The sequence below is a fragment of the Ceratotherium simum genome, chromosome 17, assembly GCF_057802395.1.
Source record: "Ceratotherium simum simum isolate JZ-2026a chromosome 17, ASM5780239v1, whole genome shotgun sequence".
Taxonomy (NCBI): Eukaryota; Metazoa; Chordata; class Mammalia; order Perissodactyla; family Rhinocerotidae; genus Ceratotherium; species Ceratotherium simum.
Window position 1 is genome coordinate 33368383 of NC_141916.1, and position 7452 is coordinate 33375834.

The window sequence follows — 7452 nt, forward strand, 5'->3', positions numbered from 1 at the left end:
CATAAGTATGCAGCAGCTAACTTCCCGGTGTGTGTTGAAGAATTCACCTGAAATGTAGGATTGCTGTCAGACACTGCTCTTATTCAGTAAGTTCTAGAACAGGGTTCTTAACCTGAAGTCAGGACTGGCTACAGAATTTGCAGGGTCTAGTGTAAAATGAAAACTTGGAGCTCCTTGTTTGAAAATTATTAATACAGCTGATGGTAACAGCAGAACATTAAACCACATGTGGGGCCCTTCTAAGTACAGTGCCGTGTGCGACTGCACAGTTTGCATTTCCATGAAGCCGGGCCTGCCCGGGGTTTCTGGACATCTAACATTTAGGTGGTTGGGTATCAAGGAGGCTGTGAACTCCTGAAATTGCAGGGAGAATTCTGTGTTAATGTGCGTATATTTGTTTTTCATTTTCCGTAGCTTTTGCCAAATTCTTGAAGAGGTCTGTTAACAAAATAAAGCATTCAGAAATGCCTCTTCAAGAGTACTCAATGTTCTGACAGAGCCCACAATGTCAGAATAGATGGGAAGGGACAAGCCTTCTGGTGATCACTGTGCACGATCCTTCAAGAGACTGTGTTTGTGAATGAGTGAGTTTTCATGAGTGCATGAGAATTAATACAAAAACAAAGAATTCTTAAGGCTGCCCAGATGTTGCCAAAAAGAAACACACTCAAGAATGCACCTTCAGAAGGTAGGAAAGCAAACAGTGAGATGTTCACGTTGATCATATTCTTTATAAACCCCAAAGTGATACTCAAATACGAGCTATTTTATTTACTTCCACCCCCTAGAGGAAGCTTCTCTCTCTTCTTCTGTAATTAGATGTCACATTCCCTCCTTTAAATAACAGAGAAACATATCGCTGTGAGATTTACCAACTCATGAAGATTTATATGTATTTTATAGATTATTATAACCCAACATTAGAAATTGGAGTAAGGTAGGCATGTGTTAATAAAGCAAGGGCAGAAGATGCCCTCAGAAATAGGAGAGTACTCTAAAGACCTCATCCTGAGAAATACTAGAGACGAAATGTTGCCACACTTGAGTCTGGCTGGTGAAACCCTATGGCCATCTCCTAGAAGTCTCACACGCAAATATCCCTACATGTGGATTTTGCTGAGTGGCTGCCTTAAAATTTTATTTAGTCCCTTTGCCCTTTGAGACTAAATATGCTCCTCAGCCAAGTCTCCAACTCATATAAATGGGGATAGAGAGAGATGGGTGACTGAAACCACAGGGTAATTCTCAAATTTTCCTTTGCACAGAGCGTCAAACTTCTCTTGAGCAGCTTAGATCAAGTAGAAAAGCACAGTTCACTTGAGTTTCCTGTTCACTCTGCTGTCCCCAAGGTGTCCTTGCTCGTGGCACAATGGGGGGCTCTACACCATTCAACCAGCCGCCAAAGCTCTTGCAGATTCAATGAGAACTTTGGTTGCTCACACCAGGTGACTCATCCATGGAAGAATAAGTGTTCATAATTCTATCCATCCCGAAAGGTGAAAGAATAGGAGGCCGGCAGGTGGGACCCTTTCCTGTGGTGTCTAGGATTAAGTTGGTCATTACTTCTTTTAAATGAATGGAATTGCCCCGCGGGTAATCTTACTTGCCAGGGGCGCAGCCTTCCCCGCAAGCCGTCTACTCCACTTAGTGTCTTCTGGTACCTGCTCCCCTGCTCTCTCCACGACGCCCAGGCTACAGAAAGAGGTCGAAAACTTCCATCGGGGGCAGACCCCGCCCTGGCCGTCCCAGCCCATTTCAGCCTCCAGCTGGGTACCCGGACGAGGGCCTAGTGGGAGGGTCGGGACGTGCGCAGCCCGTGGCGGGGCTCGGGGCGCACGAGGACGCGCTGCGGAGCCCTCCCCGGCGCAGGGAGGGCAGCCTGGGCGGGCGACGCTCCGCACGGGCCCGGGAGTCCGCGCGCTCTCTCCAGGGTAATGGCCCCAGGGGTCAAGGAGGCCTAGGCGAGACCGGCCAGGAGCCTCGGTCCCCCGCCGCCACGGCGCGGCTCCCCCCGTTAACCCTGCCCGGCCCTTCCCGGCCTGCCGCCATTCCCACACCCCGCGCGCCCCACCTTGGCGGGCAGGGCCGGCGCCCGATGCGCCCAACCCGCCCGCTGACCACCGGGTGCGGCTGGAGGCAGCTCCAGGGCGCAGAGCCTCGGAAACGCTTCCCACCTCCCTCCGGCCCCGCGCCCACCCCTCCTCGAGGCCCCGCAGGGATCCGCCCAGCCCTCGCCAACCCAGCCGAGCCCTCCCTCCCGGGCCACCCCCAACCCGGTCGTTGCCTCCGGAGGCGTGGGCTCTGTGAGCGGCCGGGCTGCGGACCCTGGAATACCTGCTCCTCCGGCACGGGGTGGAGTTTAACTAGTGGTCCTCAGTGCCGGCCCCTGCCCGAGGCTGCGGGAAGCGCTCCAGCCACAGGGAAACGGCTCTGGTCTTTCGGCTCCCAAACGTGACACTCTGTACATCCGGCTCGGAGACTGGGTGTGGGGCGGGAGGAAACCACCCTCCCTCCGACCTTCCCGGTGGCCGCCGGTGCCCCGGCGTGGAGCGCGGAGCCGGCGGCAGCCTCTGCCCGCAGCGGGAGGACGGCGAGGGGCTGGAGGGGGCCCTCCAGGCCCCGGGCGAGAGCATCGGGGGCAGGGCCGTGCGCGCAGGCCCGCCCCGCAGCTTCCATTCACTGAGCGCCGAGCCGATCCACTCGCTATTACTCCCGGTTTTTTTTGTGTTTGTCTTTTCCCCCCATCTTTTAATAGGTGGGTGAGGGGAAAGGGAGCTGGAAAGGCTCCCCTCTCTGGTCTGGAAAAGAAGGAGAGCTCCTGCACCTTGAGAAAGAAAGAAAGGGTCGGAGGGAGGAAGGAAAGGAAGGAGGGAGAGAGACAGAGAGAGGAAAAGAGAGAGAGGGAGTCATAGGTTCTGGTCTAAACTCTAGGAGGACACACGTTTCCCCACCCACCCTAGCTGGAAAGGCAGCCAAAAATCCGCGTTTACTCGGCTCGTCCGCACCGCACACCCCGTGGGAGGGATGCTCTGGCGTCTGCTCCAGACTCCGCGGAGGCGCCCTGCCGTCATCGACCAGGGCAGCGTCCTTGACAGAATCCAGGAGGCGCTAGAGGCACGCTTTACTCACGCCCAGGGTTTGGGGGGCAGAATTCCGGCTCTGCGTAGGGCGCGGGTGGGAGTGGGTGGATAGGAGACCAGAAAGGATCACAGATGCGGGTTGCACGAGCAGCAGCCGGCCAGCTTTGCTCAGCAGCGCTTCTCCAGACTAAAAAAAAAAGACTTTGTATCTTAGCCTGGTAGCTTGTTTTGGGATTTGGTTTGGTCATTGTTAAATTTTAAACGGAAAAAGTCTGGATCCGTCGTCAGGAAGACTTACAGAGGGACAAACAGGCACGTGAGTGGAGCCGTCAGGCTCCTCAGGGAGGAAGCTCTGAAAACCGGCCAACGCCCAACCTAATGCCTTGGACGAGGTGAAAGATAAATTCCCACATGAACATGCTGTGCTAAGAAAAGCCAAAAAGGAACATTGCCTTATAAGCTGTCTTCATTCTCCTAATTACAACAATCGACATACAAATAAATAAAATTTAATTCATGAAGGTTGGAATTAATGAAATGAGTGATTTCTTGCGTTAAAAAAATTCACAGCCGTCTTGAATTCTCTTCTACTGAACTCTCTTCAATTAAATGTGTTAAGCAAAGTGCAGCCTAAAGACATTGTGGCTGATTTCCTCTGGTGACTGCCTGTAAGCAAGAGAGAGACAAAATGTTAGGACCAAAAAAATATATGCTTTGTTACTCCTCCCCCCACTCAAGAATAAATCTGAATGTGTTCCCAAAGTGTGTATGACAGTACTTGAAGTGATACTGTCAAATGTTGGTGAGAACTTGTTGAAATCACTATCAAATAGCAGATAGAAGGTAAATTGTTAAAGCTCTTTGGAAAGCAATTAACGCACTTCCAAGACATAAAATGTTTAGTCACTCAAATTTTTTTATTATTCTGCACGTTTTTGGTAAAGGATTCCCATGTTTAAGAATGTATTCAAAGAAAATAATCCACAAAGAGGGAAATGCCATATGGACAAAGTTACAGGTTTTTTACGGTATTATTTATAAAGTAGAAAATTAAGAAACCGTAATTCCAGTGGAATGTTGATAGATAAAATGCATTATCATAGATTACAAAATTGTAATTTGATTATCACTATTTAAAATGACATTTATGCAGGGATAATGTATTTTTTTTTAATTTTTTGTTTATTGCAGTAACATTGGTTATAACATTGTAAAAATTTCAGGTGTACATCATTATACTTCTATTTCTGCATAGATTACATCATGTTCACCACCAAAATACTAATTACAACCCATCACCACACACATGTACCGAATTATCCCTTTGACCCTCCTCCCTCCCCCCTTCCCCTCTGGTAACCACCAATCCAATCTCTGTCCCTGTGTGTTTGTTTATTGTTGTTATTATCTACTACTTAATGAAGGAAATCATATGGTATTTGACCTTCTCCCTCTGACTTATTTCACTTTGCATTATACCCTCAATGTCCATCCACGTTGTCACAAATGGCTGGATTTCATCGTTTCTTATGGCTGAGTAGTATTCCATTGTGTATATATACCACATCTTCTTTATCCATGTGTCCCTTGATGAGCACTTAGGTTGCTTCCAAGTCTGGGCTATTGTGAATAACGCTGCAATGAACACAGGGGTGCATGTACCTTTACAAATTGGTGTTTTCAAGTTCTTTGGATAAATACCCAACAGTGGAATAGCTGGATCATATGGTAGTTTATGCAGGTATAATGTATTAGTTTGCTAGGACTGCCATAACATGGTACATAGACTGGCTAGTTTAAACAACAGAAATGTATTGTCTCATTTTCGGAGACTAGAAGTCCAAGATCGAAGTGTTGGCGAGGTTGATTCCTTCCGTGGACTGTGAGGGACTGTTTCATGCCTCCCACCTAGCTTCTGGGGGTTGCTGGTAATCTTTGGCTTTTCTTGGCTTGTAGAAGTATAACCCTGATCTTTGCCTTCACCATCACATGGTGTTCGCCCTGTGTGTGTGTCTGTGTCCAAATTTCCCCTTTTTATAAGGACATCAGTCATATTGGATTAGAGTTCACCCTAATGAACTCACCTGAGCTTAATTTATCACATCTGCAACAACTGTATTTCCAAATAAGGTCATATTCTGAGTTACCAGGGCTAGGACTTCAGTATATGAATTTATTGTGTGTGGGGGGGAGGGGGGTGGCACAGGGTAGTAGGGGAGAAGGCAGAATTCAACCCATAACAGATGACAACAAAAAAAATCAATGTAGTGGGTTGAATGATGACTCCTCAAAAATATGTCCTGGTGCCATTCCCTGGAACCTATGAATGTTACCTTATTTGGACAAAAGAATCTCTGCATATGTAATAAAGTCAAGATCTTGAGAGGAGACCATCTTGGATTGTCCAGGTGGGCCCTGAATCTAATGGCAAGTGCCTTTATAAGAAAAAGGCAGAGGGAGATTTGAGACAAGTGCATACTGGACAAAGTGGTATGAAGACAAGGCAGAGATTGGAGTGATGTGACAAAAAACCAAGGAAGCCAAGGAATGACAGCCACCAGACAGACACTTCTCCCCTAGAGCCTCCAGAGGGAGCATAGCCCACCGGTACCGTGATTTCAGAATTCTAGCTTCCAGAACTGAGAGAGAATAAATTCCTGTTGTTGAACGCCCCCAGCAATTTATTATGGCAGCCCTAGGAAACTAATACAGGCAATCTGTTTGGGATGGAATTCTGTGTTTTTATTTTCTTTTTCTTGAAAGAGAGATACAATTCAAGACGATTTCAAGTGAGTATTTTAATGGAGCTCTCTTAAAATTCTCATTCACTTTTGAAGGGATGGTCAGAGAACATGCTAAAAATTCATGGTCTTTCAAACTAAAGTCTCCGATAGACCCCAATGCAGCTAAAATTCCAAAGGGTTCTGATCCTGTGAAACAGGTCCTCTTGTTCTGGATCCTCACACATGGTGTACATACAGATCCCGTTAATATGAATTCAGCATTCGCACTGGTGTGATTAGAGAGAAGTCTCCAGGGTTTTATCCCAAAACCATTGTTCTTCAAGGTCAATGCTGAGAAATAGATTATTCTAATAACTGACGTCCACTTTCAAAGTCGCTTCATCCTCAGCATTGCTCAATGTCTTACCATTTTATACAACTCCATAAAATAAATGTATTTTTCTAAATCTGCCTGGAAGTTTTCATTTAATATGCAAAACTCTTACAAAATGTGCCAGACCTAAAATAATGTCAGCTCATTCTAATGACATGCTAAAATTGGAGATTCTGAATAAACCCAGTATTCCAAAAGAATGCTGTCATTCCCCAATGCTATCTGTTTAAACAAACATTGTTTTTGTTGACTGGTAGTATCATGGAAACAGAGGTTTGATTTTGATCTACAGTAGAATTATAAAAATATAGCGTTCCAGAACTAGAAAGCTGGTCCTTCGGGCCCACTATTTCACCTTATAGTGGTGCAGACTGGACTTTATGTTTTGTGTAAGGTCACTTTTTTAGTTTTCTGTTGCTTGATAACCAATTACCGTAAACTTAGTATTTTAAAACAATATCTACTTAAGCTCTGTAGGTCAGTATTCCACACGTGGCATAACTAGGTTCTTTGCTCCGGGCCTCACCAGGCTGAAATCATAATGTCAGCCCAGGGTTTGATCTCGTCTGTGGCTAAGGTCCTCCTCTGAGCTCCTCCTTCATTGTTGGCAGGATTTAGTTCCTTGCAGCTAAAGGATTGAGGGCCTCATTGTCTTACCGGGTGTTGGCCAGGGTTTGCTTCCAGCTCTTAGAGGCTGTCCTCCAGCCCTAACCATGTGCACTCTCACAGCATGGTTGTTTGTGTGAGAGATCAAGATTTGGCCACCCTGCAATATATCTCTTTACCTTGATTGTTTTCTCTGAGGGACATTTGACCTCCCCCACTACCTGCCTAAGATTTTGACATAGTAACTCCTTCCTGGAACAGATCTTCTATCTGATGGCTGTAATATAATGTAAAATAGATGTTACAATAGGAAAGGCACCAACAAGCCCATCTTATCAGAAGTTCTGTCTCTCTGGCCACATTCTTTGGATGGCCCTTCGAGGAGTTGCCAGACAAAAATTTACATTTATAAGGGAAATTTCCATTTGTAAAGGTATCTCCCTCTCTGTTTTGGGAAGAGGGGGGATGGCCTCATTTCTAGAGACTTATCAATGTGGAAGGTGAGGCCTTAAATCTGCGTAATAACCTTACTCTTGTTTACGGTGCTTTAGTGGTAATCTCCTGTAACTGACTCCCCCCACCCCAACATCCTCCTTTGTCATTGGCTGAACATGGTATTTAAGACTTCTGCTCCATGAAAGAAAATGTC

General features: G+C 46.5%; 1 protein-coding gene across 2 annotated transcripts in view; it reads right to left on the reverse strand.

Annotated features, from left to right (window-relative positions):
- The window catches only part of FAR2 (fatty acyl-CoA reductase 2), a 150912-nt gene extending 147854 nt beyond the window's left edge, over positions 1-3058 (reverse strand). Inside the window, exon 1 of one of the 2 annotated variants that reach the window (XM_087442624.1) lies at positions 2956-3058. The gene's annotated coding sequence lies outside the window, so the exon portion shown is untranslated. Of the gene's footprint in view, positions 1-2334; positions 2638-2955 lie in introns of those variants that run through there. The other variant, XM_004435487.3, reaches the window with a different exon arrangement.
- Positions 3059-7452: the final 4394 nt, after the last annotated feature.